The sequence below is a fragment of the Canis aureus genome, chromosome 9, assembly GCF_053574225.1.
Source record: "Canis aureus isolate CA01 chromosome 9, VMU_Caureus_v.1.0, whole genome shotgun sequence".
Taxonomy (NCBI): Eukaryota; Metazoa; Chordata; class Mammalia; order Carnivora; family Canidae; genus Canis; species Canis aureus.
Genome location: NC_135619.1, coordinates 3566541 through 3588742, shown reverse-complemented (window position 1 = coordinate 3588742; position 22202 = coordinate 3566541). Strand labels below are relative to the sequence as shown.

General features: G+C 40.1%; 1 protein-coding gene across 1 annotated transcript in view; it reads right to left on the bottom strand.

Annotated features, from left to right (window-relative positions):
• Window positions 1–9736, bottom strand: part of GCSAML (germinal center associated signaling and motility like) — a 125269-nt gene extending 115533 nt beyond the window's left edge. Inside the window, exon 1 of the mRNA XM_077908432.1 lies at window positions 9596–9736. The gene's annotated coding sequence lies outside the window, so the exon portion shown is untranslated. The remainder of the gene's footprint in view (window positions 1–9595) is intronic.
• Window positions 9737–22202: the final 12466 nt, after the last annotated feature.

The window sequence follows — 22202 nt, the reverse complement described above, 5'->3', positions numbered from 1 at the left end:
ACTTGATGTGATGAGCACTGGGTGTTATTTTATATTGGGCAAATTGAACACCAATAAAAAATAAATTTATACAAAAAAAGAAAGATGAATGGATAAAGATGTGGTGTATGTATACAATGGAATATTACTCAGCCATTAGAAAGGACAAATACCCACTATTTACTTCATTGTGGAGCGACCTGGAGGGTACTATACTGAATGAAATAAGTCATTGTGAAAAGGACAAACATTATATGGTCTCATTCATTTGGGGAGTATAAAAATTAGCAAAAGGGAATTAAGGGGAAAGGAAAGAAAATGAGTGAAAATATCAGTGAAGGTGACAAAACATGAGAGACTCCTAACTCTGGGAAATGAACAAGGGGCAGTAAAAGGGGAAGTGGGCAGGGGGTTGGGGTGACTGGTCATGAGGGAGGCACTTGGCTGGAGGAGTACTGGGTTTTATGCTAAAGGTTGACAATTTGAACTCCAGTAAAATAATTTAAGATAAAATTAGAAAAAATGAAGCAAATAATTTTGGCAGAATCCACTAACTTTGAGCCAAATTACCCTCTAAAATTGGTAGGGGTAGCTTCAATTAATATGATCAATTCTCATGTTTCCATGACTATAAACAACTGGGGAAAAAGTGTATTGTTGTCTTTCTGTGGACCAGATCCTGCAGGTATTGACAAGATGAGAGATACCATCTATTTATATAATACTTAAATTATCTATAGCAGACAGGAAAGTAACAACCTGGAGGACATTGAAATAAGGGAGTCCTGAATTTACTTGACTCTGAATTGTTAGTGGTTTGGTACAATCTCTGAACCCGGTGATTAAGGTTGAGTTATCCAATAGATTATACAAAGGTTAGGGGACTTTCTTCCCTGACATGTGCATTCACAAAATGAGCATAAAATGAGGGACGTTCTTTTGCACATTCAGGTCAACATCATAACAATGCCCTGAGGTCAGTTAAGGGAAATAGTAAGGATCATCATGCAGGGATATTTTTGGAGCAGGTTTGGGAGATTTGGGCAGGGAAGAGCTGTTAATCTGCATGGCTTCAGTAAAAGTGAACTAAATATTTACATCTTTGAATAAACACCAATCAGATATTTGCTTGTGAACTCCTGTAACATTCAGAAATTAACAGAACAAGATGTATGTCCTCCATATGGACAATTAAATGCTAGCTATAGGATATAGTTTCCTGCCGTCAAGTTGTTTAGGGTTGACAAGGACCAAGCTGCTGGACAGGTTAGAATACCATATACACAGAGTTTATAAATCCATGCCTGCCATCCCCGCAGCTCTCCCCCTGCTGGGGGGCATGTCCACTTACAGTCCAGTCAGAAAGGGCTATAGACCCTAGACTCAGAAAAAAGCTATCATCTGAAGTGAAGCCATACACAAAGGACAATTAGAGCCAATAAACTTGAGTGCTTGCTTCGGCAGCACATACACACACACACACACAACAAAAAAAAACCTTGAATATTTTAGACAAAGTAGCTTAAGAGAGAGCTTGGAAACAGTATATTGGAGGAGGGGCAAGATGGGGGAAGAGTAGGGTCTCCAAATCACCTGTCTCCACCAAATTACCTAGAAAGCCTTCAAATTATCCTGAAAATCTATGAATTCGGCCTGAGATTTAAAGAGAGAACACCTGGAATGCTACAGTGAGAAGAGTTCCCACTTCTATCAAGGTAGGAAGACAGGGAAAAAGATAAAGAAAGAAAAGGCCTCCAAGGGGGAGGGGCCCACGAGGAGCCGGGCTGAGGCCTGGGCGAGTGTCCCCCGGACAGGAGAGCCCCATCCCGGAGAAGCAGGAGCTGCATCAACCTTCCCGGGTGGAAAGGGGCCCGCAGGGAGGTGGAGCAGGACCCAGGAGGGCGAGGATGCCCTCGGGCTCCCGGGGACAGTAACAGACACCTGCGCCCCGGGAGATGCGCCGAGCTCCCTAAGGGCTGCAGCGCGCACGGCGGGACCCGGAGCAGCTCGGAGGGGCTTGGGCGGAGGAAGAGGCTCTGTGCGGAGGGGGCTGCCCGGTTCCAGGAGCACCTTGGTGGAGCTCGGGCCGCAGCTCCGCGGAGGGAGTTGCGGGGCCAGAGCGCGAGTCCAACAGCGCAGGCCCGGGAGCACAGGGCGCCGGGACACAGCCCAGGATCTGGCATCGCCCCGGGACAGGCAGAGGCCGGGAGGGCCCAGGACAGCAAGGACGCTCCTGGCCCGAGCTGAGCAGATCAGCAGCCGCCCCAGAGCCTCCAGGCCCTGCAGACGGAGAGCTCTGGAGCTACTGCAGGAGCTGACTCCAGGGCTCCAGAGCTGGCCCCGCCACTGCGGTTGTTCCTCCTGGGGCCTCACGGGGTAAACAACCCCACTGAGCCCTGCACCAGGCAGGGGGGCAGAGCAGCTCCCCTAATGCTAACACCTGAAAATCAGCACAACAGGCCCCTCCCCCAGAAGACCAGCTAGACGGACAACTTCCAGGAGAAGCCAAGGGACTTAAAGTACACAGAATCAGAAGATACTCCCCCGTGGTTCCCGTTTTGTTTTGTTTTGTTTTGTTTTGTTTTGTTTTGTTTTGCTTTTTGATTTGTTTCCTTTCCCCACCCCCCTTTTTTCTCCTTTCTTTCTTTTTCTTTCTCTTTTTCTTCTTTTTTTTTCGTTTTTCTCTTCCTTTTTTTTCTCTTTCTCTTTTCTTTCCTTCTTTCTCTCCTCTCTTTTTCTCCTTTTCCCAATACAACTGGCTTTGGCCACTCTGCACTGAGCAAAATGACTAGAAGGAAAACCTCATCTCAAAGGAAAGAATCAGAAACAGTCCTCTCTCCCACAGAGTTACAAAATCTGGATTACAATTCAATGTCAGAAAGCCAATTCAGAAGCACTACTATACAGCTACTGGTGGCTCTAGAAAAAAGCATAAAGGACTCAAGAGACTTCATGACTGCAGAATTTAGAGCTAATCAGGCAGAACCCAGCAATTGCACTGTTGGGGATTTACCCCAAAGATACAAATGCAATGAAACGCCGGGACACCTGCACCCCAATGTTTCTAGCAGCAATGGCCACGATAGCCAAACTGTGGAAGGAGCCTCGGTGTCCAACGAAAGATGAATGGATAAAGAAGATGTGGTTTATGTATACAATGGAATATTACTCAGCTATTAGAAATGACAAATACCCACCATTTGCTTCAACGTGGATGGAACTGGAGGGTATTATGCTGAGTGAAGTAAGTCAGTCGGAGAAGGACAAACATTATATGTTCTCATTCATTTGGGGAATATAAATAATAGTGGAAGGGAGAAGAAATGTGTGGGAAATATCAGAAAGGGAGACAGAACGTAAAGACTGCTAACTCTGGGAAACGAACTAGGGGTGGTAGAAGGGGAGGAGGGCGGGGGGTGGGAGTGAATGGGTGACGGGCACTGGGTGTTATTCTGTATGTTAGTAAATTGAACACCAATAAAAAAAAAAAATAAAAAATAAATAAATAAAAAAATAAAAAATAAATAAAAATCAATTGAATGAGATGAAATCCAAACTAGAAGTCCTAACGACGAGGGTTAATGAGGTGGAAGAAAGAGTGAGTGACATAGAAGACAAGTTGATAGCAAAGAGGGAAACTGAGGAAAAAAGAGACAAACAATTAAAAGACCATGAAGATAGATTAAGGGAAATAAACGACAGCCTGAGGAAGAAAAACTTACGTTTAATTGGTGTTCCCAAGGGCGCCGAAAGGGACAGAGGGCCAGAATATGTATTTGAACAAATTCTAGCTGAAAAGTTTCCTAATCTGGGAAGGGAAACAGGCATTCAGATCCAGGAAATAGAGAGATCCCCCCCTAAAATCAATAAAAACGGTTCAACACCTCGACATTTAATACTGAAGCTTGAAAATTCCAAAGATAAAGAGAAGATCCTTAAAGCAGCAAGAGACAAGAAATCCCTGACTTTTATGGGGAGGAGTATTAGGGTAACAGCAGACCTCTCCACAGAGACCTGGCAGGCCAGAAAGGGCTGGCAGGATATATTCAGGGTCCTAAATGAGAAGAACATGCAACCAAGAATACTTTATCCAGCAAGGCTCTCATTCAAAATGGAAGGAGAGATAAAGAGCTTCCAAGACAGGCAGCAACTAAAAGAATATGTGACCTCCAAACCAGCTCTGCAAGAAATTTTAAGGGGGACTCTTAAAATTCCCCTTTAAGAAGAAGTTCAGTGGAACATTCCACAAAAACAAGGACTGAATAGATATCATGATGACACTAAACTCATATCTGTCAATAGTAACTCTGAATGTGAACGGGCTTAATGACCCCATCAAAAGGTTCAGGGTTTCAGACTGGATAAAAAAGCAGAACCCATCTATTTGCTGTCTACAAGAGACTCATTTTAGACAGAAGGACACCTACAGCCTGAAAATAAAAGGTTGGAGAACCATTTACCATTCGAATGGTCCTCAAAAGAAAGCAGGGGTAGCCATCCTTATATCAGATAAACTAAAATTTACCCCGAAGACTGTAGTGAGAGATGAAGAGGGACACTATATCATACTTAAAGGATCTATCCAACAAGAGGACTTAACAATCCACAATATATATGCCCCAAATGTGGGAGCAGCCAAATATATAAATCAATTATTAACCAAAATGAAGAAATACTTAGATAATAATACACTTATACTTGGTGACTTCAATCTAGCTCTTTCCATACTCGATAGATCTTCTAAGCGCAACATCTCCAAAGAAACAAGAGCTTTAAATGATACACTGCACCAGATGGATTTCACAGATATCTACAGAACTTTACATCCAAACTCAACTGAATACACATTCTTCTCAAGTGCACATGGAACTTTCTCCAGAATAGACCACATACTGGGTCACAAATCGGGTCTGAACCGATACCAAAAGATTCAGATCATCCCCTGCATATTCTCAGACCATAATGCCTTGAAATTAGAACTAAATCACAACAAGAAGTTTGGAAGGACCTCAAACATGTGGAGGTTAAGGACCATCCTGCTAAAAGATGAAAGGGACAACCAGGAAATTAAGGAAGAATTAAAAAGATTCATGGAAACTAATGAGAATGAAGATACAACCATTCAAAATCTTTGGGATGCAGCAAAAGCAGTCCTAAGGGGGAAATACATCGCAATGCAAGCATCCATTCAAAAACTGGAAAGAAAAAAAAAAAAAAAACAAAAACTGGAAAGAACTCAAATACAACAGCTAACCTTACACATAAAGGAGCTAGAGAAAAAAACAGCAAATAGATCCTACACCCAAGAGAAGAAGGGAGTTAATAAAGATTCGAGCAGAACTGAACGAAATCGAGACCAGAAGAACTGTGGAACATATCAACAAAACCAGGAGTTGGTTCTTTGAAAGAATTAATAAGATAGATAGACCATTAGCCAGCCTTATTAAAAAGAAGAGAGAGAAGACTCAAATTAATAAAATCATGAATGAGAAAGGAGAGATCACTACCAACACCAAGGAAATAAAACGATTTTAAAAACATATTATGAACAGCTATACGCCAATAAATTAGGCAATCTAGGAGAAATGGACGCATTCCTGAAAAGCCACAAACTACCAAAACTGGAACAGGAAGAAATAGAAAACCTTAACAGGCCAATAACCAGGGAGGAAATTGAAGCAGTCATCAAAAACCTCCCAAGACACAAGAATCCAGGTCCAGATGGCTTCCCAGGGGAATTTTATCAAACGTTTGAAGAAGAAACCATACCTATTCTCCTAAAGCTGTTTGGAAAGATAGAAAGAGATGGAGTACTTCCAAATTTGTTCTATGAGGCCAGCATCACCTTAATTCCAAAACCAGACAAAGACCCCACCAAAAAGGAGAATTACAGACCAATATCCCTGATGAACATGGATGCAAAAATTCTCAACAAGATACTGGCCAATAGGATCCAACAGTACATTAAGAAAATTATTCACCATGACCAAGTAGGATTTATCCCTGGGACACAAGGCTGGTTCAACACCCGTAAAACAACCAATGTGATTCATCATATCAGCAAGAGAAAAACCAAGAACCATATGATCCTCTCATTAGATGCAGAGAAAGCATTTGACAAAATACAGCATCCATTTCTGATCAAAACTCTTCAGAGTGTAGGGATAGAGGGAACATTCCTCGACATCTTAAAAGCCATCTACGAAAAGCCCACAGCAAATATCATTCTCAATGGGGAAGCACTGGGAGCCTTTCCCCTAAGATCAGGAACAAGACACAGATGTCCACTCTCACCACTGCTATTCAACATAGGACTGGAAGTCCTAGGCTCAGCAATCAAACAATAAAAAGACATTAAAGGCATTCAAATTGGCAAAGAAGAAGTCAAACTCTCCCTCTTCACCGATGACATGATCTCTACATAGAAAACCCAAAAGTCTCCACCCCAAGATTGCTAGAACTCATACAGCAATTCGGTAGCATGGCAGGATACAAAATCAATGCCCAGAAATCAGTGGCATTTCTATACACTAACAATGAGACTGAAGAAAGAGAAATTAAGGAGTCAATCCTATTTACAATTGCACCCCAAATCATAAGATACCTAGGAATAAACCTAACCAAAGAGGTAAAGGATCTATACCCTAAAAACTATAGAACACTTCTGAAAGAAATTGAGGAAGACACAAAGAGATGGAAAAATATTCCATGCTCATGGATTGGCAGAATCAATATTGTGAAAATGTCAATGTTACCCAGGGCAATATACACGTTTAATGCAATCCCTATCAAAATAGCATGGACTTTCTTCAGAGAGTTACAACAAATTATTTTAAGATTTGTGTGGAATCAGAAAAGACCCCGAATAGCCAGGGGAATTTTAAAAAAGAAAACCATATCTGGGGGCATCACAATGCCAGATTTCAGGTTGTACTACAAAGCTGTGGTCATCAAGACAGTGTGGTACTGGCACAAAAACAGACACATAGATCAGTGGAACAGAATAGAGAACCCAGAAGTGGACCCTGAACTTTATGGTCAACTAATATTCGATAAAGGAGGAAAGACTATCCATTGGAAGAAAGACAGTCTCTTCAATAAATGGTGCTGGGAAAATTGGACATCCACATGCAGAAGAATGAAACTAGACCACTCTCACCATACACAAAGATAAACTCAAAATGGATGAAAGATCTAAATGTGAGACAAGATTCCATCAAAATCCTAGAGGAGAACACAGGCAATACCCTTTTTGAACTCGGCCACAGTAACTTCTTGCAAGATACATCCACGAAGGCAAAAGAAACAAAAGCAAAAATGAACTATTGGGACTTCATCAAGATAAGAAGCTTTTGCACAGCAAAGGATACAGTCAACAAAACTCAAAGACAACCTACAGAATGGGAGAAGATATTTGCAAATGACATATCAGATAAAGGGCTAGTTTCCAAGATCTATAAAGAACTTATTAAACTCAACACCAAAGAAACAAACAATCCAATCATGAAATGGGCAAAAGACATGTACTGAAATCTCACAGAGGAAGACATAGACATGGCCAACAAGCACATGAGAAAATGCTCCTCATCACTTGCTATCAGGGAAATACAAATCAAAACCACAATGAGATGCCACCTCACACCAGTGAGAATGGGGAACATTAACAAGGCAGAAAACCACAAATGTTGGAGAGGATGCGGAGAAAAGGGAACCCTCTTACACTGTTCGTGGGAATGTGAACTGGTGCAGCCACTCTGGAAAACTGTGTGGAGGTTCCTCAAACAGTTAAAAATATACCTGCCCTACGACCCAGCAATTGCAGTGTTGGGGATTTACCCCAAAGATACAAATGCGATGAAACGCGGGGACACCTGCACCCCGATGTTTATAGCAGCAATGGCCACGGTAGCCAAACTGTGGAAGGAGCCTTGGTGTCCATCAAAAGATGAATGGATAAAGAAGATGTGGTTTATGTATACAATGGAGTATTACTCAGCTATTAGAAATGACAAATACCCACCATTTGCTTCAACATGGATGGAACTGGAGGGTATTATGCTGAGTGAAGTAAGTCAGTCGGAGAAGGACAAACATTATATGTTCTCATTCATTTGGGGAATATAAATATTAGTGTAAGGGAATATAAGGGAAGAGAGAAGAAATGTGTGGGAAATATCAGAAAGGGAGACAGAACGTAAAGACTGCTAACTCTGGGAAACAAATTAGGGGTGGTAGAAGGGGAGGAGGGCGGGGGGTGGGAGTGAATGGGTGACGGGCACTGGGGGTTATTCTGTATGTTAGTAAATTGAACACCAATAAAAAATAAATTAAAAAAAAAAAGAAAGAAACAGTATATTAAGGGTGCAGCCTATCTGCAGCTCTCCCAGGGCAAATGCATACCAAGAGCAAAAACAGGTCAGTATGAATTGCAATCTTGGAAAATATAACATAGACACAAGGAATCTTTTTCTTTTCTTTTCTTTCCTTTTTTTGGGGAGAAGAATTTTTACATTAAAAAATTTTTAAAAATTAAAATTTAAATTTAAAAACCACATTGTAATGAGACATAACATTTGATTTGTAATCATCATACATAAAGGGACAACATTTTAATTTTTCTTATTTTTAATTTTTGGCTGAAGACAAAGGTTTATTATCTATTTAGTTAGTGACTTTAAAACAACTCATTGTAAGAGCAACATGTCTGTTACAGAAAAATAAGAAAGCAATGACCATTAAAGAAAAAATAAGTGCATAATCCCATCTACTCATAGACAATAATTATTGATAAACTTATGTATATACTTGTTTCCTCTTTCTTCTTCCAGATTTTTAGAGCTTGTATATTATATATATATATACATATATGTATACATACATATACATATATATACATATATATACACAAATATATGAATCATATATACATATATGTTTCGGCTTTACTGAGGTACACAGTTGGAATATAAACTTGTAAGATATTTAAGGTGTACATTGTGGTAATTTGATACATGAGTACACCAGGAAACGAGCCCTGCATCTAACTCATCCCCACGTTCATCACCTCACGTGTTCCTCGTGTGTGCATGTGTGCACGTGTGCAGGAACACTTGGGTTCCACTCTTTCAGCACAAGGAACCACTCGCTACTTGCCCCGTGCATTCACTCACTGCTTTGCTCCAGTCTGATATCTTAAAGATGTAAGCCAAAATCCATGATCTCAGCAGGGTTTTGTCAACCAAATACCTGTGGGTTTGGTTAATGACAGAGATATTCCTGGGCTCAATTGCCATTGGGTCACCTGAACATTAGTCCATTTGGACCCTAGTGACCTCATCAAGGTGCAAAAGTCCTTATAATGCTGCCATTCCTATTCATGATCAATCAATATGTTACTTTTTTTAAGATTTTATTTATTTATTTGAGAAAGAGGGAGAGTATGAGCAGGGGAAGGGGCAGAGGGAGAGGTAGACTCCCCGCTGAGCCAGGAGCCCAATGCACCTGCTTGATCCCAGGGCCCCGGGATCATGACCTGAGGCAAAGGCAGTTGCTTCACTGACTGAGCCACCCAGAAGCCCCCCAAATCAATATTTTAAAGGTGTATTTACATACTCACCACAGAGCAAGAGAGTCTCTACCATTAGCAGACAGGGGGATGTTTCCAACTGTGTAATTCCTCTGACAAAGGTCTAGAGAAGCTTTACCCAGTTCACATGCCATCATTATTAACTGTTCCCATGTAGGAGTAGTGGCATTGCAGATGGGGTGGGATTATTACAAGGGGGAAGACCTTTGTGACCTCAGGAGAAGAGGTAAGCTGCACATTCCCATGGCAGCACACTTCTCGAGGAGCCATGGGAAGTGGGGCTGAGAAGTCCATGTGACCAGAGGACAGTCAGCACACCCGAGAGGTCACATGTTTAGGGGAAGTCCCTTGAGGGATTTCAGATCTCTATATGCTCATGTCCTCTGCCACAGGACACAGTTCATAATGCCAGATTTGCTGTTTGCTGGAACTTCCCAAATGACATATTAGTTTGCATTGGTTGCTCTGAAATTCATCTTAAAACAAAGACTACGAAATATTGAGAAAAGTGGCATAGAAATCTAGAAAGTGCATCACACATCTGAAAAATACATTTGCCTCACCATCCACCTCCCTGATTAACTGTTATAGCAATGGCTTCTGAGTCAGGTTTGTGTGAGCACAGCAGGGCTTAAAGCCTTTTGTCCTGAGATCTGAGATGTTGATCCACATACCCCTTGGGTCCCAGTGTCACCATGAAAACTGGTTTCTGCTCACAAGAAAATATGAGTGACCATATCACAGGGTTTTTCAGAACATTCCTTAAAATACTTGTATTTAAAGCACTCAAATGCTTTTTTTATAAAATGAAAATCAGAATATTTGTTAGGAAAAAATAACAAAATAATTCTGAAAATATACATATGTAAAACTTACAAAGCTTCTCATTCTAGGTATTCTAGGTATTCTAGGACAGTGTCCTGGGAGCCCATGATCTCAGACGAAATACACTTGCCGGGAGGTCTTTTTGGGTAACATTTCCCCTACTGCAGCACTGTTGTTACTTATACTGACCTGCACCAAGTTCTCAGAAGACACGATGAGTAGATCTGGGATGAGAGGTTATCCCTGGATTGATGATGCCCCTTCCCAGAGTCACCACCTTGTGCCAATGGAGCAGGTGGTAGAGGTGGGGAGCCAGGGCAATCCTCCAAGAGGAGCCATGATCAAGGCTCACTGGGTTTGGAAGAGGAGGGCCAATTAAGTTCATGGGCTACAGAAAATCAGCAGCAGATCTCTTAGTCGTCCTGCTGTTGTGGCAGATCCTCAACAACCTGCTCCTGTCTCCGTTGTCTGCATTTTAGCAATGCCTGTGTTTCAAGTTTGGAAGGGAAACCTGGAGGTCTGGAGAGTCCAGTGGATGCTGTTCCTCAGATGCAACACAAAACAAGGCAAAAGCAATCACCTAGGCCTTCATAGGAAGTGATTCTCCCATGGGAGATGGCCAATAGAAATAGAAGCCGATGCCCTGATCAAGGATCTGCAGTCTGCAGTTCTCTTAGAAAAAAACAAACTGCAAAACCACTTACGGCAGGATTTTTTAATACTTTGTACATTGTATGAGGCATGGTTTCTTGACTATTGCTGTATAAATAACATTAACGGATTCCATTTATTGCTAGTGGCATAAGTGCATACGCAGATCATTGGGGGGGGATGCACCCATGAGCTCCTCCCTGAGACAGGTGTTGGGTGGGTAATTTGGGGACCAAAGAAGATAACAAGGTTTTCTGAAAGAAATGTGAACCAGGAAACCCCTGTTTAGCTAAAATAGCATATATCTAGGGAACAGAGTAACAAACTGGTTGCACAACTAGATTATTTGACCAAATCAATATTGGCATTGGATTTAATATTACTTTTCACATTTAGCTTGGAAATGAAGAGAGAATGTAACATGAACTGTCTCTGAAATACTGATCCAGGGGAGGAAGTAAGTATTCAGGGTAATGACAGTCTCCATGAGGAGAAGGCTGCACTCCAGAGCCTTGGAGATGGAGTGATGAAAGTCTGCTACCCCAGAAAAGCTCATCCTTCCCCTTGTTGCCCAGAGCGAGGGCCCACAGTGGTTGCTCCACCCCTATACCAGTGTTCCTCTCACACCTGCCACTGGAGGGAGTTTTAAGGCTTTTCCAGTGGTTACAAAATTAGCATCAAGTCCCTGGAGATTTCTTGGAAAGAGCTTAAGTTGTTTATGCTATTAGATAGCCCGTGTTCCTAAGTCTTCTTCTATCCTCTAGAAACATAAGACCCTAAAGGGAAACAACTCTCAAGAGATCGATGTGGAAGAAGTAGGGGAAGGCAAGTCATGTAAACAATCTTACCTCAGACAGCTCACTAAGATGACTCAGATTTAGAGATGAGAGAGGAGAGGACTTGTCCTTCTAAATATTAATTAATCAATTGCAAAAAAAACAAAAAACTGAGTACCTGTGTACCTGGAGCCACAAAATAATTTGACTGACATTTCTACTATATTTGAAAATATTGCATTGCATTTAAACAGGAAATATTAAAAGCACAAATGCTTATTTGAACGATCTGTAATTCTGACCCAGGACTCAACACCTTGAGTAATGCCTAGGATGGAAAAATTCGTGAGGCAGAGTGGCTGTCTTCTACATTCACACACACAATTATTGATGATTAGCATGAGTTACCAAGAAGATTGCCATGATTAGCAAATTAGGTTTCACAAACTTGGCCCAGACTGATGAAAAAATAAAGAGAATGTAATCATTATCTTAATAAAAACAATGGTGAGAGGGATCAGTTTTTAGTTGGATTGTGAAAAAGGTCTTTCACATGGAAGAGCAGATAATTAAATAGGAGAGAGAGGGTCGTGCCTTTACAAAAATAGTAATTGGCAAGCAATGTAAATAAACTTAACTTTCTGCCTTTCATGAGAAAACAATGCAAGATGTTTTTGTTTCTGTTTTAGGAGCTGGGCATGATTCTAAGCAATTTGAGCACTCACCATATCCTCACCCAGTGGTAGAACATGGAAAGGCCAGGCATTGGATCCCTATGGGTTTGGATTCATTTCCAGACTCTACCACCCACAAGCTGTGTAACTGTGGACAGACTAGGTTTCCTTCCATCCTTTAGTCTCTGCTTCCACCTTCTTTGGGGATTCACAATGGCATCATACATTTAGGTACCCAATGAGGACATGAAAGGATGTTCAACCTCAGTAGATATTAGGAAAATCCAAACCATGATGAAATGTCATTGCACATCTATTCGTCTGAGACCAGCACTACCAAGTGCTGATGGGGTTGGCAACTGGAATTCTTATACATTGATTGTAAAAATGCAAAATGGGATAACATTCTGGAAAATGGTTTTTCACTTTTTAAAATAAATATATACTTATCCTATGACCCTGTAGTTCCACTCCTGAGTATTTAACCCGGAGAAATTAAATATTATGCTTCTTTGGAATCTATATTCAAAAGTTCATAGCACCTCTATTTATAATTACCCAACACTGGAAACAACCTAAATATCCTTCAATCAGTGAGTGGATAAGCAAACTAATAGTCACAATGCAATTCTCCTCATTAAAACATAGAAAGTAGCACTGACACAACAATTTGTATAAATCTCAAAGACATTCTGCTTAATAAAAAGAAGCCAATCTTAAAACCAACCCAAGTACTTGATGGGATGAGCATTGGATGTTATACTATATGTTGGCAAATTGAATTTAAATTAAAAACAGGGGATCCCTGGGTGGCGCAGCGGTTTGGCGCCTGCCTTTGGCCCAGGGCGCGATCCTGGAGATCCGGGATCGAATCCCACATCAGGCTCCCAGTGCATGGAGCCTGCTTCTCTCTCTGCCTCTCTCTCTCGCGCTCTCTCTCTGTGACTACCATAAATGAATAAAAAATTAAAAAAAAAAACAAAACAAAACAAAAAAAAAACAGCGACAACTGAGTGGCTCAGTGATTGAGATTCTGCCTTTGGCTCGGGGTGTGATACCAGAGTCCCGGGATTGATTCCCACATCAGGCTCCCTTCATGGAGCCTGCTTCTCCCTCTGCCTATGTCTCTGCCTCTCTCTGTGTATCAAATACATACATACATACATACATACATACATACATATATACATAATATTTTTTTAAAAAAACAACCAAGATACCTTATCATTTTATTTGTAGACTGTTCAAAACTCAAAAAGACAATAATATGGTGATTTTCAAAGTTTAGGTTTGGGAAGACTGTAAATGAAGGCATAAGACAAGGAAGTTTGGGGGTGGTGATAAAACTGTCTTATATTCTGATCTTGATGGTAGTTACATAAATCTATATATGTGTGCAAAATTCATAGAACTGTTCACCAAAACTTAGTGACTTTATGACAAATTAAAAAAAATAAATTTTAAAACAATCCAAATAAAGTTTTTTTTCATGTATTAGGGATTCTTTGTCTTATTCAAAAAGCTACTGGTGTGGAAATGTTGAATTTGGAGCAAATGATCAAGAAAGAACTGTTGAGGCATTTTGGTACAAAAAGGTGGTTTCATTAAAGCATGAGACAGGACCCATGGGCAGGAAGAGATGCAGTAGGGTTGTGAGGACTGACTGATTATATAGTTCAAGTTGAGAGGGGGTTAGGGAGAGCATGGGTCTTTAAGGAGTTTTGGAAGCAAGTTTTCCAGGACCTTGAGAGGGCCAGGTGTTGTTGGAAAGGTCATTCATTACCGTCTAATAAAACCTGAGTCATGAGATCCTTCAGATGCATATCGATCAGTCATATGTTTGAAGGATGATCACCAACACATATTTTGGGAGGTAGAAATAAGGAAGTTTCCAAAGGAATTTCTATGTGTTACAGACTCACAGGATCCTGGAGGTTGGGATAATGTTAAGCTAAGATTGCCTTTTGCCCTTGACAAAATATTACCATCAAGGCAGCTGAGTTTGCAAAGGAAGGTCACTCCTCCTGTTTCAAGGATTTGTCAATGGGCTATAAGTTGTAAAGAAATTTATTTTTTTTCTTTTGCCTTTGCTTCCCACATCAGCTATCAAGTAGAAATGATTTTCAAATTTTAGATTCATTCTTCTGTCTGGAATATAGTATTTCCAATGCCATTAGGATATGAAAAACAGAAATAAGGGCCTAGAAAATTCAAGACAATGCATTTTAAAGACATATTTTTTAACCTGGATGATCTTAATCCTCCTATTTCCTTTGCCTGAATGGACTGGAAAAATGGTGCTTTGTTATGTCTAATTATGTCTCTATTAACAAAATAGTGGAGTGGGATGATTAATCCAAACAACATGAGGAATTTAAAAGAATGAATTTAAACAGGACAGTTTGAACCTCTTACCCATAGTAGTTTGGCCTACAGATGCGTTTCCCACTCCCAGAAGAGGCAGGACTCCAGGGGTCAAACTGTCTCCAACTTTGCACAGCACAGTAAAGTTTCAAATGGGTTGACCTGTGATATGGATCTCTCACTGCGTTTTCATCACTTCCACCCAGGCCTGTGGTTCCTTCGATGGAGATGACAAGGAGGCCCCACTACCAGTTGTCACCTCAGGGGCCCTGCTCAGACATGATTGCACCAAACTTAATGACTCACTTCCACAGCTGGGGGGTCTATTAGCAAAAGCTTAATGAGGGCGAGCTCTTCTGTGCCAGCAGCTCCTTCCTCAAAGGGCAGAACTAATCTGACATAGGTATTTTTATGGGATTTTTTTCTTAAAATAATGAATTTTGAAATCCTTCCTTCTGATTTGGGAGAGAACTATGCTGTAAGTCGTGTTATTGAAGTCATGCTCTTCAGCCACCAGCACCAACATGTTCCTTCTACATCCAGAAAAGCACAGCAAACACCAGGCATTGAGACTAAAGTATTCTCTGTTGCCCATTGCTCATTTCCAATCAGATCCCCAGTCTTGAGTCTATTTCTCTAACATCTCCAAAATCCAATTTCTATCCTTCATCTTCACCCATTTCCTTCACCAAGTTCTCATAACTTCTCATTTGGATTATTGATGCTTTTCCTCCTTTTCTTTCCTATATTATGCTTTAAATTGCAGCAAATGATCTGCCTACAATATACCCTATTGATGTCACTCTCTTTCCTAAGTACATTAATTTCCTTTCCATGGTAGGAAAAATAAAATATTCAGTTCCCCAACTGAATATTCATCAAGACCTGGCTCTGGTGCACACAACCATTATTTTACTCACTACTATTCCCCTGAGGGATCCCATGTCCAAATACCTCAAACTACTGAACCCAGGACACATTGCATCCTCTCCTAGCTTGAGCACATGATTTTTGTTCTTTTCCACATCACCTTCTTTCCATTTTTCTACTTCTTAAATTATTCAGCTTTCAAACACCGAACAGTGATCATCTCCTACAGAAAATCAAACTTCAACAATCAAGTAAAGTGCCCAGCCCATTCACCCCGTAGCACATTATCAACATCAATCAGTTTACACTGTCCTTTTCTTTGTGTTTCATACTTGTATCTCCATCATCCCAGGGTCATGTGTGGTATGTCACAGATCCTCAGGAAATACTTGGTGGTTGAATAAGAAAAGGTGAACAAAATGCCAAATAACTAAATAAATGAATGGTTATTAATCATTTTAATACCCCCAATTATTTTCTCAAAACCAGAGTTTTGGTATATCAGATATAGTGTCACACAAATAGTAATTTCAAATTATAAAATGGGAGGTTATAGTACAGCATGCTTGTGTCTTATATACCATTCTTTAGTCTTATTATGGATCAACGTATTTTACAAAGGATTTATTATGTATTTGTCACTGTGCCAAGTATCCTTTTGGGTGAAATAGTAGAAAAATACATTGCTTCTCCCTAAGAATTTTAAATTATATGCAAGTTGGTCTCTGCAGATATATGTGTGACTAAGAGGCTGCCCCATATGCAAATCCTCCTGGAATCTGAAGTCTTTCTTCTTCCAAAGGTGACATAGGGTCACATCCATCAGCCCTGCACTCAGTGACCACAGAGCATATTTGGAATTCTGTTTTCTTCATCCTCCCAAAGCAAATCACATCTAGATGGAAGGGGCCCATGCTTAGATATGTAAGAGATTCATATTTTCTTGTAAGAAGATCCCACAATTGCAGGAAGAATAGTGGCTTTGGCGAAAATATGGTTCGTACTCGTAGGCCTTGATTAAATGTCTTTGATTTGAGAGGAAAGACCCAGATCTTGTCAGTGTTGAAAAGCTTATTATAAACCTTCGAGGAATTTTCAAGTCTGTCCAAGTTATAAGCTGTGGTGATGCCTTAGAATTGGTAATAGAATCCCAAGTTTGATTGCATACTTACATTAGAAACACCAACAAATCTTTTGTTATTAAAAATCAAATATTAGAGATGAATCTTCAGGGATTCTTATTAATAAGCCTGAAGGACAAGATTAATACAGATTTGGATCATCTGGAGAAGAGTTGTGAAGGCAACAAACCTAAGCAGTCCTGGTAAAATAGATTGTCAAAGACAAAGGCAAAGGCAGAAAGAATAAGGACAGCAGAGCTGGCCCATGTCCCTACTCCACAGGCCTCCCTCCTTCCCTCTCACACTCTGGCCCTGGCCCTCATGCCCAGGAGAGCAAAGTGCAGCCTCAACCAGCAGAACTGGGTTTTAGCCTTCAGGCCATCACTGGGGCATCATTCAGCTTCCTCTGGCTTTGCTACACAGGAGTTGGTGATGTTTCCTTAATGAAGTGACTTCAGAACAGATAAATGAGATAACACTGTCTGGTCATTTCAGTATGAGAGGTTAAGACATGGAGGGTTGTAACCATGGACGTGCTTTCCCTCACTAATCTACTTCTATCCTTCTCACATCTCATGCTCTCAAACTTGAGTCATTGGGGTCTGACTCAGAATCATTTGACAATGTCAGTGCCAACCCTGGAAACAGTAATTCAACCCCAAATGAAGCCTCTTCTGGTAAACCCTCTTAGGCTCAGCTTTCTTATCTAGAGAATATTAATAGTGTTTACTTCTCAGCAAATATTAGCTCAGGTAACATAAGGAAAGCTTAGCATACATAGTGCCATAGACAATGTTCAATAAATTCTACTTGTTACTATCTTGTAAACATTAAACTGTGAAAGAATAGATAAGGAGAAGGGGCCAAAAAATCATCATAGAGGGAGATGCCTGAGTGGCTCAGTTGGTCAAGTGTCCAGCTCTTGATTTTAGCTCAGGTCATGATCTCAGGACTGTGAGATTGAGCCCCTTGTTGGGCTCCATCCTGGACATGGAACCTGTTTTGGATTCTCTCTGCCTCATCCTCCCCACCCCACTGTCATGCTCTCTCTAAATTAGTGAATTAATTAATTTTAAAAATCATTATAGAGGGAGGGACAGCTGCCAAAGAAATATTTTCTTAACTTGACTGATAGGATTTGAATATCTACAGAAAATATCAACTGTGTCAAAAGGAATAAAGAAGAATCGCAGTAGCAAGAACTTATTTTTACTACTCAAGCTGTAGGTAGAGAAGGTTGTTTGAATCTTTTCTGTTTTTATTAAAAGCAGGTCAGACAGAGAAAGGCAAATATCACAGGATTTCATTTATATGTGGAATCTAAAAATCAAAACAAATGAACAAACAAAACAGAAACAAACTCATAAATACAGAGAACCAACTGGTGATTGCTAGAGGGGAGTTGGGTGGGGGATGCATGAAATAGGTGAAGTGGATTAGGAGCATAAACCTCTGTTATAAAATAAATAAGTTATGGGGATGAAAAGTTCAGCCTAGGGAACACAGTCAATAATATTGTAATAATTTTGTAATGTGACAGGTGGTAGCTACACTTGTGGTGAGAAATGAGTAATGTACAGAATTGTCAAATTACTATGTTGTACATGGGAAATGAACATAACATTGTATGTCAACTATACTTCAATATAAAATAAATAAACAAAGCAGGAAAGACCAACTCAAGCTAACTCAATGTAAATGTAAGTGGAAGTGACTATAAAAATATGAGTGATCTTGGGATACCTTGGTGGATCAGTGGTTGAGCACCTGCTTTTGGCTCAGGTCATGACCCCACGATCCTGGGATCAAGTCCTGCATTGGTCTCCCCACAAGGATCCTGCTTCTCTCTCTCTTCCTGTGTCTCTGCCTCTTTCTGTGTGTCTCTTGTGAATAAATACATAAAATCTTTAAAAAAAAATATGAGTGATCTCACAGGAATTTAAGGCAGGACCAAAGCACAACCAGACCTTTTCATGAGAAAAGCAGCTTGAAGTGAAACACAAGATCTTGCTTCCTTCTCCTGCCTGCCCTGGCCAACTTCATTTCCTTATACCACTGGCTGAGTTATCCAGGTACTTTACTGTCATGTACACAACTGGTTTAGAGAACCACAGTCTTATTTCTAACTGGCTTTTTTCTACATGACAATGTGTCTGCTTTGGGCCTTCCTTGCCATATTAATTCCTCACATAATCATTTCTAAATTTATCAGAAAGTAATTAACTTGAAGTTCAGCTCATTTTTCAACCCATATCACATCTGTAAGAGGCTACTCACTAGGAGTTCATCATGCTAAACTGGGACCATATTCTTTGATTGGAGCTTCAAGTAAAGCATGGAGATATCCCAGGATGAAGATCATGGACTCTGGAGCCAGATGCTCTGGGATCAGAACCTATCTCCAGCACTTGCAAGCTGCATGGCCTATTTTGAGTCACAGAACCTCTTTGTGTTTTCATCTCTTCTCAGGGTAATTTTAAGGATCCAAGTGAGAAATATGGGGCAAATGTTTATGAGTGCCTGGCACATGGTAAACCAGGCAAGTTTTAGACATTGATTTTTAGCAGACATTAATAACCATTAACCATTAATTTTAAATTGAATTCTTATTATTTGCTTTACACATTGACCAAGCCACTTTCTGATCATTTTGCTTCCCCACATACCTACAGAACAGGGATAAAATCTACTGTTCAGAGTCTAGAAGAGATGGTATAATTATAATTAAAAGATAGTTTCCCATCATCATTAAGTAGCACATTGCCTTTCTGGCTCTATTGAAGTTGGCTACACTCTGTATCCCTGAGCCTGTTCAGCTAGGGGGCACTGTGTCCGAAGGCGGGATCTCAGCTTCTAAACCACAGCACATCCCAGTGCAAATCCAAATGTGGTGGATCTGCTGGCCTCAGGTAAATATTCCTCTGGTCAAATTTCACCTTACATAAAACCTTTACCTTACATAAGGCCATTTACTCTGCCTCTACCACCATAAACAACTCTCTCAGATTGAAATATTTATTTCCATATAATGTACTTACTTTCTGCTCTTTTCAAATTTTTTTATAAATCACCAGAATTCCATGACTTCTAGCTGTTCCAATTCGGCTCTGTGGTCAAATCTTTATCACTATTTCATCTACTCTCTTCTTAATTTTACTCTTTGCCATATCATATTTTATTATATTAGTACTTTAGCCCAGTTTCCTTCCTCTTGATGAAATTCGGAGGGACCATCTCTGAGTTAGTTTCTTAAGTCCTTAAATCACTGGCCAGTTCATAGATGGGTCAATTCCCCACCCCATCTCCTGAAGCTCTCTTTTCCACTAACTATAAATAAGGGTAAGATTTGGTTGAAGCAAAATTTGCCCACTGCTGCAGTGTCAATACTGGTACAGCTGTCATGGATCTGACTGGCAGTGTATCTGATGCTACCTGGGTGACTCCTTGAGCTTAAAATGGAAATTTAAATGCTTTTTTTAAAGATTTTTTTTTTTTTGAGACAGTGAATGTGAGTAGGGGTAGGAGCGAAGGAAAAGGATCTCAAGAAGATTCCTCACTGAACATGGAGCCCAACACAAAGCTCATGACTTTGACATCAGCAACTGAGCTGAAATCATGAGTTGGAAGCTTAACTGACAGAGCCACCCAAGCCCCTCTAAATGTTCTTTTTTTAATCAAAAATCAAGGCCATATTTGGCTACCAAAGAGTTCAGAATTTAACTGCATGGAACCTAAAATAACAAAAGGCAGCTGGTGAGCTGGATAGCTCAACTGGAAGTAGGAAATATTTGACAGACACTAAGCTTCCCTGTGTTCTGACACATTACTTGCAAATGGAGTAAAAAAAAAAAAAAATCCTTCCATACGTCCTGGGATCATCTTTATAATATAGCAGGATGACAGAAGCAAATGAATTGAACATTATTCTCAATATATCCAGAACATTTTGTTGAATGACTTTGACATAATTTCTCCATTTCCAGCTAGGTATTTTATCATAGATGTCACCTCCACCATAAGCCCAACAGCTTGAACTCATATTCTCTACTACTAATGAATCAGCACACTTACCTGAGTCTCTACCACCCACACCCCCCACATTTATACTAGGGTACTGAGAAAACAACAAAGTCCTCTGCGGGGGTAAAAGGGAATGTATTTACCTAATATAAAAGAAGTAAGTGAAGGGTGTTTCTTATACCTAAGAGAAAGCATTTTTCACCTTGCAGGTATTGGGAGAGAACATACTAAAGGCAATTTTCATTAAAAACTAGATCAAAATAATAAAATTAAATCTATTCCAAAAGGAAAAGACTGATAATGGCTGTGGTATACAGACAGAAAGGACACATAGAAGATCCACTTGCCTCATACTTGACATTTCTCACCTCATTTAACCTCTACTACAATCTTGTAAACTGAGGATGTTCTCCCCTATAATACAGATTAGAAATGCTGAACTTCAAGAGATACTAGTAAGATGATAAATCAATTCCAGACCCAGATATGGGTGATGTCTCCCAGGCTTTGTTTACAGCATGATTCATGTCCAGTGAAGATGGTCATACATTCAGCATGCTCTACACCAGGATTCCTAGTTGATGTAAGGAGTTGGATTTAAATTATTTCGAAAACAATAATTTCCAAATCTTGCTATCATCAGTGATACCTAGAAATCATTTCTAAAACAGAGCGGCCTAGAACCCATACCTGGAGTTAATGATGCAATGAATCAAGGAGGGCACCCATTGTGATGAGCACTCACTGGGTGATGTATAGAATTGTTGAATCATTATACTGTACACCTGAAACTAATATAACACTGTATGTTAACTAAAACTAAAATAAAACTTAAAAAGCCAAATAACAAAAACAAAAACAGGAATCTCCTCACTTAAGAAAAAACAACCTACGTCTAGGACGGAGTATTATGATTTGACTGATGTTGTCTCAACGACCTCTGAAAACCACCAGAGTCATAAATAAAGGAGTTTCAAGAGGAGGCTACTAGTGGCGTCTTGCTTTTATTTTTTTTTATTTTATTTTTTTTGGTGTCTTGCTTTTATTTGATATCTCATGATGTAATCTGTAGACTGTGTGCTTTGAATTGGTGCTACCAGTGGATGAGGCCCAAAGATGGATAAAAGGCAAGTAAAGGAGAGATTTCCTCAAGTACACCTTTAAATGAAAGGGAACCATTTCACATCCAGAGAGCCTGGGATGAGGTCACACTCAAAATTATCATGTCTGGCTGTGTTCACTGTACTCTGAAAGTTCACTCTCCACATCATCACGTACACATCCAAGAGACAGACTCCAGAACAGCATCCATGACCCCAGAAATCATTCCTCTCAC